This window comes from Vipera ursinii (assembly GCF_947247035.1).
Source record: "Vipera ursinii genome assembly, chromosome: 3".
Classification (NCBI taxonomy): Eukaryota; Metazoa; Chordata; class Lepidosauria; order Squamata; family Viperidae; genus Vipera; species Vipera ursinii.
The window spans coordinates 115073563-115081415 of NC_139516.1; the positions used below are offsets into that span (position 1 = coordinate 115073563).

At 43.0% G+C, this 7853-nt stretch overlaps 1 long non-coding RNA gene across 1 annotated transcript; it reads left to right on the top strand.

Moving 5' to 3' along the window:
• The first annotated feature begins 4930 nt into the window (after window positions 1-4930).
• LOC310637344 lies at window positions 4931-5938 on the top strand. Its single transcript, XR_014491916.1, has 2 exons — window positions 4931-5283; window positions 5357-5938. It is a non-coding gene; the product is annotated as an uncharacterized lncRNA (long non-coding RNA).
• The last annotated feature ends 1915 nt before the right edge of the window (window positions 5939-7853 follow it).

The window sequence follows — 7853 nt, forward strand, 5'->3', positions numbered from 1 at the left end:
AAGATCCTTTGAATAAAAAAGACAACAAGGAGATGGAGATGTGAAAGCACTCAGTTCATATGAGGATGTCACCACCAGCAGGAATGCCCCATGCATACAATAAGATCACAGCGTCAGACTCACTTTTACTGCTACAGTGACTTCGATTTCACTGCAGGGCTTTTTTCTTACCTATATTTTTGGTCCTTAATTTTTTTTTTTGAAATTTCAACAGCAGTTAAATGTATTAGAAAGAAGTCCAGGTCTGAAGCAACTGCCTACATAATGTATTATTTACCAGAAGCAATGTAATGCCAAAACCCTTTTATACCGAGCCATTATCAGTTCAGAGCACAACTCTGCAACATTCAGAACTTTCAAACAACAATTAAGCAGAGGATGCAAGGATGGGAATGCTAGGTCTTATATACCTCATGAACCATCCAAGAGGCAATGGAAAAGCTGGATCTCATTGTCTTGCTTCCTCTGCTATACAGTTGAGACTTAGCACCGTGCATTTCCCATCTTTTCCAGGGGAAATTTAAATCTATCACTTTAAGTAGGAATAAATCACAGAAAGTTATAATTATATGGATCATTGAACTGGGAGTCAGAAATCTTCAAAGGAATAAAACTCTGGGGCAGGATTGTTGGCAAAAAAGCATATTCTGATTAAAAGGCACCTGGAAAAATCACAGGACAAAATGTCAGCTAAACAATCAGATGAGCTGAAAAGAATGGACCGCAGCAGAGTAAAAGAAACATTGCTGGAAAAAGAACTAGAGGCCTCAGCTGAGCACATTCAATACTTTGTGTGTTTCATCCCACTCAGAGAAAGCATGTGGTAAAATCCTGGCTAATGTCTTTGTCCTAGCAGGATACTATGGTGACCGAGGCATCACAGCAGCAGAAAGAATGGAAGCACCAGACATCCAAATACTTGTTTATGTAACCAAAGCAACCATGTCAGCCACCCAAAGCTCTGGTAACTGCTTATTTAATTAAAAGCTCCAGTGTAAATTAAAAAGACCAGAGGAGAGTAAAATGGAGAGAGGATGGACTATGGGAACAACTGGTAGGACACATAGAGGTGTATGTAGTGCCAGATAGCAAAGTGTGGTCTGGAGTTCGTGAATGGTTGTAGCGAAATCAAACTTCTTTATATAGCATTTTTATTTCCAAAAGTGCTTCCTACTTTAAATCAGGGTTTTGTGGTATTGTCATGGTTGACTCGCTATGAGCCAGACAACAGTAACGGGAGGGGGGTAGGGGGAGAGAGAAGGTATTGGAATCTGAGGGAGGTTTGGGAGGGAAGCCTGGAAGCGTGAGACAGACCGAAATCCCAAAGTCATTGCCTGGGAACGTCCGAGGCAGACAAGCTGTTTCCAAAATAAAGCAAGTGCAACTGATTGGTGGACAATGGACAAGGGGAGGCGGGGTGGGGGGGGAGTTGTCCTATGCTGTTTGCGTGCAAAAATGTCAGAACTGTTTTTTTTTTAATTTCTGTATCCATATGGCTTTTCAGTAAAGTTATATTCTTGGAGGGGGGGGGAAATCCCAGGAGTTTTTCTTGCTGTTTAATGCAGTGGGACAGTTGACAGGTATAGAGACATTTTTAAAAAAAACCCAAAAAAACAGCTGAGGTGCTAGGTTTATTAGTTACCCCAATCACAGTTTTCAAAATCTAGTGATTCCATTGTGTTCAGACAGAAAGCAAAAAACAAAACAAAATCATGAAACTACATTTAGTTCCTCATATTCTGTAGAGAACAGGATATCTGGATTAGGAAATACAGTTTGTGTGATTTTTCTAAAACATGTCTCCATGGCTTCTCAGTTCCACTGTCTGCTTCATTTAGAGTATTTGGCTGCTCAAGTGTAGAGGAGATGTAGAAGATTAAGAGTTGCAAAAGTTCCTGAGCACTGTCAATGCTCTATTAACTGTTGATCCAATTGACACACCCAAGTTACAGAGCAGTGAACTCAGGACTAATTTTTTTTTAAAAAAACTTTAATTTGTCATTTACAGTGAATGATACCCATCTGTGTTCCCTCATTATTTTGATATATTTCTTGATTCAGATTCAGAGTCAAGCTGCATCTCGGGAGGTTACACGAGGCTGGCTCCTAGCAGTTATCAATGCCTCACTGAGTGAGGGGTACTTCCCTGCCGCCTTGAAAGAGGCGGTGGTAAGGCCCCTCCTCAAGAAACCGGCATTGGATCCAGCTGTTTTAAACAACTTTCGTCCTGTCTTCAACCTTCGCTTCCTTGCGAAGGTCGTTGAGAGCGTGGTGGCACAACAGCTCCCTTTGAACTTGGAGGAAGCTGAATATCTAGATCCGTACCAATCGGGTTTCAGACCCGGGCACAGCACGGAGACGGCATTGGTCGCACTGGTGAATGATCTCTGACGGGCCCGAGATAGAGGTTATTCCTCTGTCCTGGTCCTATTAGATCTCTCAGCGGCTTTTGATACCATTGACCACGGTATCTTACTGCGTCGTCTTGAGGGGTTGGGAGTGGGAGGCACCGTTCTGCGGTGGTTCTCCTCCTACGTCTCGGACCGTTCGCAGACGGTGTTAGCAGGAGGGCAGAGGTCAAGCCCTAGGCCTCTTAGTTGTGGAGTGCCTCAGGGATCGGTGCTCTCGCCCCTCCTGTTCAACATCTATATGAAGCCGCTGGGAGAGATCATCCATGGCTTCAGGATGAAATATCATCAATATGCTGATGATACCCAGCTATTCATCTCCACCCCGAACCAACCCAGTGATGCCCTCGATGTGATGTCCCGTTGCCTGGATGCGGTACAGATTTGGATGGGAGAAAACAGGCTTCGACTCAACCCGGCCAAGACTGAGTGGCTCTACATACCGTCATCTTGTTTAGTCCAAGAGGTTCCATCTTTGACTATAGGAGGAGAGATGTTACCTCCCATTGATAGAGCACGCAATCTGGGCATCCTCCTAGATTCACGACTCAGTTTTGAAGATCATATTGGAGTCGTGGCTAGGGGGGCATTTGCACAGATTCGCCTAATATACCAATTGCGCCCCTTTTTGGACCGAGATGCCCTACGTACAGTCACCCATGCACTAATTACCTCCCGTATAGATTACTGTAATGCTCTCTACATGGGGCTGCCCTTGAAGACCACCCGGAGGCTTCAGCTGGTGCAGAGTGCAGCTGCACAAGTTGTGATGGGAGCACCCCGATACTCCCATATTACACCCCTCCTGCGTGAGCTGCATTGGCTACCGGTTGCCCTCCGGGTGAGATTTAAGGTGCTGGTACTTACCTTTAAAGCCCTACATGGCTTAGGCCCGGGATACTTGCAGGACCATCTGCTGCCGGGAACAAATTCCCATCGCCCAGTATGCTCACACAGAGAAGGCCTCCTCAGGGTACCGTCAGCTAGGCAATGTCGGCTGGCGACCCCCAGGGGGAGGGCCTTCTCTGTGGGAGCGCCAGCCCTATGGAATCAGCTCCCCCCTGAGCTTCGGATGGCCCAAAATCTCCAATCCTTTCGCCGCGGCCTCAAAACACTCCTTTTCCACCAGGCTGACCTGGACTGACAGGCATTTTAATTAATTATATTTAGAATTTTTAATTTATTTTTAGTTTTTAATTTTAATTTATTGCACAGATGATTTTAATTTTATTTTTATCTTGATTTCTGTACTTATTATATGTTTTGTTGTTAGCCGCCCTGAGTCCTTCGGGAGATAGGGCGGGATATAAATCCCATCAATAAATAAATAATAAATAAATAAAGTGTCAAATGCTGCTTTAAGCCTGATTATTAATATTTTGTTCTGTTGCATCTGTCTCTTTAAGATTTGGACAGAATGTATGGTGGGATGCCAGGGGGAAAGAAGTAAAAATAAATATATTTTTAATTATATAATGCATTACATACAGCATGCATGGTACAGAATGCATGTCTTTTATTTCTTATTCTAACATGTTGGCAAAATACCGTATTTTTAAGACCATAAGACGCACCTGACCATAAGACGCACCCAGTTTTTAGAGCAGAAAAACAAGAAAAAAAATATTCTGAACCAAATAGTACCGGTATACTAAAACAGGGCTTTTCAACCTTTTCATCCATTGTACCACTTTTAGGACAAGGCAGTGTCCGAGTACCACCAGTAGCCCAGCAAGGTGTCAAAAACTTGACCCCCCCCAAAAAGGAAAAAAATTGATAAAGTACAGGTAGTTCTCGCCTTACAACGATTCACTTAGTGACTGTTCAAAGTTACGACTGCACTGAAAAAAGTGACTTATGACCATTTTTCACACTTATGACCGTTGCAGCATCCCCAAGGTCATGTGATTTACATTTGGATGCTTGGCAATCGATTCATATTTATGATGGTCACATTGTTCCAGGGTCATGTGATCGCCTTTTGCAACCTTCTGACAAGCAAAGTTGTGGGGAAACCAGATTCACTTAACAATCATGTTACTAATTTAATTTCTCTCTCTCCTTCTCTTTCTCTCCCCCTCCCTCTTTCTTTCTCTCTCCTCTCTCTCCCTCTTTCTCTCTCTCTCCCTTTCTCTCCCTCTCCCTCTTTCTCTCCCTATTTTTCTCTTTCCCTCTATTTCTCCCTCTTTCTCTCTCCCTCTATTTCCCTCCCTTTCTTTCTCCTTCTCTCTCTCTCCCTCTTTCTCTCCCTCTCTATTTTTCTCTTTCCCTCTATTTCTCCCCCTTTCTCTCTCTCCCTCTATTTCCCTCCCTTTCTTTCTCCTTCTCTCTCTCTCCCTCTTTCTCTCTCTCCCTCTATTTCTCTCCCTTTCTTTCTCCTTCTCTCTCTCTCCCTCTTTCTCTCCTTCCCTATTTCTTTCTCCTTCTCTCTCCCTCTCTTTCTCTCCCTCTCCCTCTCCCTCTCTATTTCTCTCTCTCCCTCCCTCTCCCATTGTCCCTTCCTTCTTTCCTTCCTTCCTTCCTTCCTTCCTTCCTTCCTTTCTTCCTTCCCTCCCTCTTTGTCCTTCCGTCTCCGCGTTAGAGCAGTACCCATGGAGGTGGCCCTGCGGCCCGGCTTTCTCTTGCAGAAAGCAAGCTGAAACCAAGTGAGGGAGATTGCCAGGAACACAAATCGGCCGATCTCGCGCTCCTGCAATCTCCCTCACTCGGTTTCAGCTTCCCTTGCTACAAGAGAAAGCAGGCTGAAATGGAGCGAGGGAGATTGCAGCAGCGCGAGATTGGCCTATTCGCCTTCCTGGCAATCTCCCTCACTCTGTTTCAGCCTGCTTTCTCTTGTAGCAAGGGAAGCTGAAACCGAGCGAGGGAGATTGCAGGAGTGCGAGATAGGCATTTCTCAGCACGTGCTGATTCGTGCTCCTGGCAATCTCCCTTGCTTTCCACTTGCGGAGGTTGGGGCTGGCCATACAGATCACCTTCGGACCATAAGACGCACCCTCGTTTCCCCCCACACACACTTTTTGGGGAAAAAAAGTGGATCTTATGGTCCAAAAAATACGGTATATCACCCATTTCTCAATTTATATGTTTGAAAAAAAATTAAACATTAGATGATTAGAGGATACTAAAATATTTCCAATAACTTTTTATAAATAATTAATTTTTGCTTTCTGTAGTTCTGACCACTCTTAAAATTGGGATGTGAACATATAATTTAATATTATTCAAAGTATTATATGAAAGCACAGTTGCACAACACTCAAAGAAAGAAACAACATGCAACAAACAAACCCCTTCTGCCCAATTCTACCTAACCAGAAGCAACCCCATTAAAACTGAGCAATCAATTTCTCCCCTTAGAAGAAAACACACAGACCTTCAACCTCCCCCTCAAAGAAGGCATGCAGACACCTAGCAAAGAAAGAACTTCAAATAATCCTAAAAAGTCACCTCAAATATCCCTAAAAAAGCTATATCAACAAGCAGACCTGAGACAAACAGAAAAGCACTCCAGACTGCAGCCCCCCCCAAAAGAAAGGAGAGTGTTGGCAATAGGAAACTCCATTTTCAAAGGAACAGAATCATCCATCTGCAGACCAAACATACAATCCACGTATGCTGTCTCCCTGGAGCAAAAATCAAAGATGTGGCTGAGAACCTAACCAAAATAATTAGGCCCACAGATTACTACCCCCTTCTCCTCCTCCACATTGGAACAAACAACACTACAAACAATCTGAGTACAATAGTGAAAGACTACAAAAACTAGGCAACAAAGTTAAGAAGCTAAGAACACAAGTAGTGTTCTCATCAGTGCTCCCAACAAAAGGCCAACACCCATTGAGAGAAAAAAGAATTTTAGAATTAAACCACTGACTAAAGGGTTGGTGTTGCCAAGAAAACTTTGGTTTCCTGGATCACAGACTGCATTTTCTACATGAAGGACTCTTGGCAAGGGATGGGCTACACCTCATGAAAACAGGCAAAAATGTTCTTGGAAAAAGACTGGCCCAACTCATCAGGAGAGCTTTTAACTAAAACCGAGGTGGGAGGATGACCAATCTCCAGAATCTCTAGAACCCAAAACCAATCACAAATCCCAAGAAATCAAAATAAACAATGAGGTAGGCAGTGATGAAAAAAAGAGAAAAACCCAAACAACAACCAGGAGACACAGGAAACACTCCCATGGACAGGGACAAAAATCTTAAATGCTTATATACAAATGCTCAAAGCTTGGGGAACAAACAGGGTGAACTAGAAGCAATAGTACATGAGAGAGGTTATGACACAGTTGGCATAACAGAAATCTGGTGGGACGAAACCCGTGAATGGAATGGACTGATAGATAGATACAAATTGTTCAAAAGAAACAGGTCTACAAAAAGAGGAGGGGGAGTGACATCACCATAGGTGTATATTATAGGCCAACCAACCAACCAGAAGAAACAAATGAACTCTTTGCCAACCAGTTAACAAATATATGCAGGAAGCACACCACAGTAATATTGGGAGACTTCAACTATCCAGATATCAACTGGGAGACAAACTGTGCAGTGAGTGGGAGATCAAACAGATTCCTAACCAACCTAGCCGACAACTTTGTCACCCAAAAGATGGAGGAAGGAACTAGATGCAAAGCTATACTGGACTTAATCTTTACACATAGAGAAGAAGTGATAGAGGGAATCAAAATTGCCGGAACCTTGGATGAAATGACAACACCATACTGGAATTTAATATAATGCAAACACTAGCAATTGAAAACAACCCAACCAATGTCCTAAACTTCAAAAGAGCTGACTTTAACAAACTCAGAGAGAATCTAGGAAAGATACCATGGATGAAAATCCTAAAAGGGAAAACAACGCAAGAAGTGTGGGAAACTCTGAAAAAAGCGATCACAAAAGCCCAGATCAATGCAATACCATTCAGAAAGAAAAAAAAGAAATCCAGGAAGAAACCAGCATGGCTGCACAAAGATCTCACTAACAAACTAAAAGACAAAAAGGACCAACAGAAAGAATGGAAAGAGGTGCGCATAAGCAAGGCTGACTATCAGCAGACAGTCAGAGAATGTAAAGATAAAGTCAGGAAAGCAAAGGCTCAGTACAAACAAAGACTTGCAATGGAAATCAAAGACAATAAAAAAAGTTTCTTCCAACATATTAACAACAAAAAAAGAAACCATATCCCAACACCCGCCTCCCCCCAAAATACTGCAAAAGACATACTAGAAACAAAAATCAAAATAAGCAAGAAAATGGTAAGAGAACACCTATCCAATCTTGATGAATACAAATCACCAGGACCCGACAGATTACATCCCAGAGTTCTGAAAGAGCTGGCAGATGTTATCTCAGAACCATTGTACCACTTCTTCCACAAATCCTGGAGCACCGGAAAAGTACCTGAGGATTGGAAAAGGTCTAATATGGTTCCCATCTT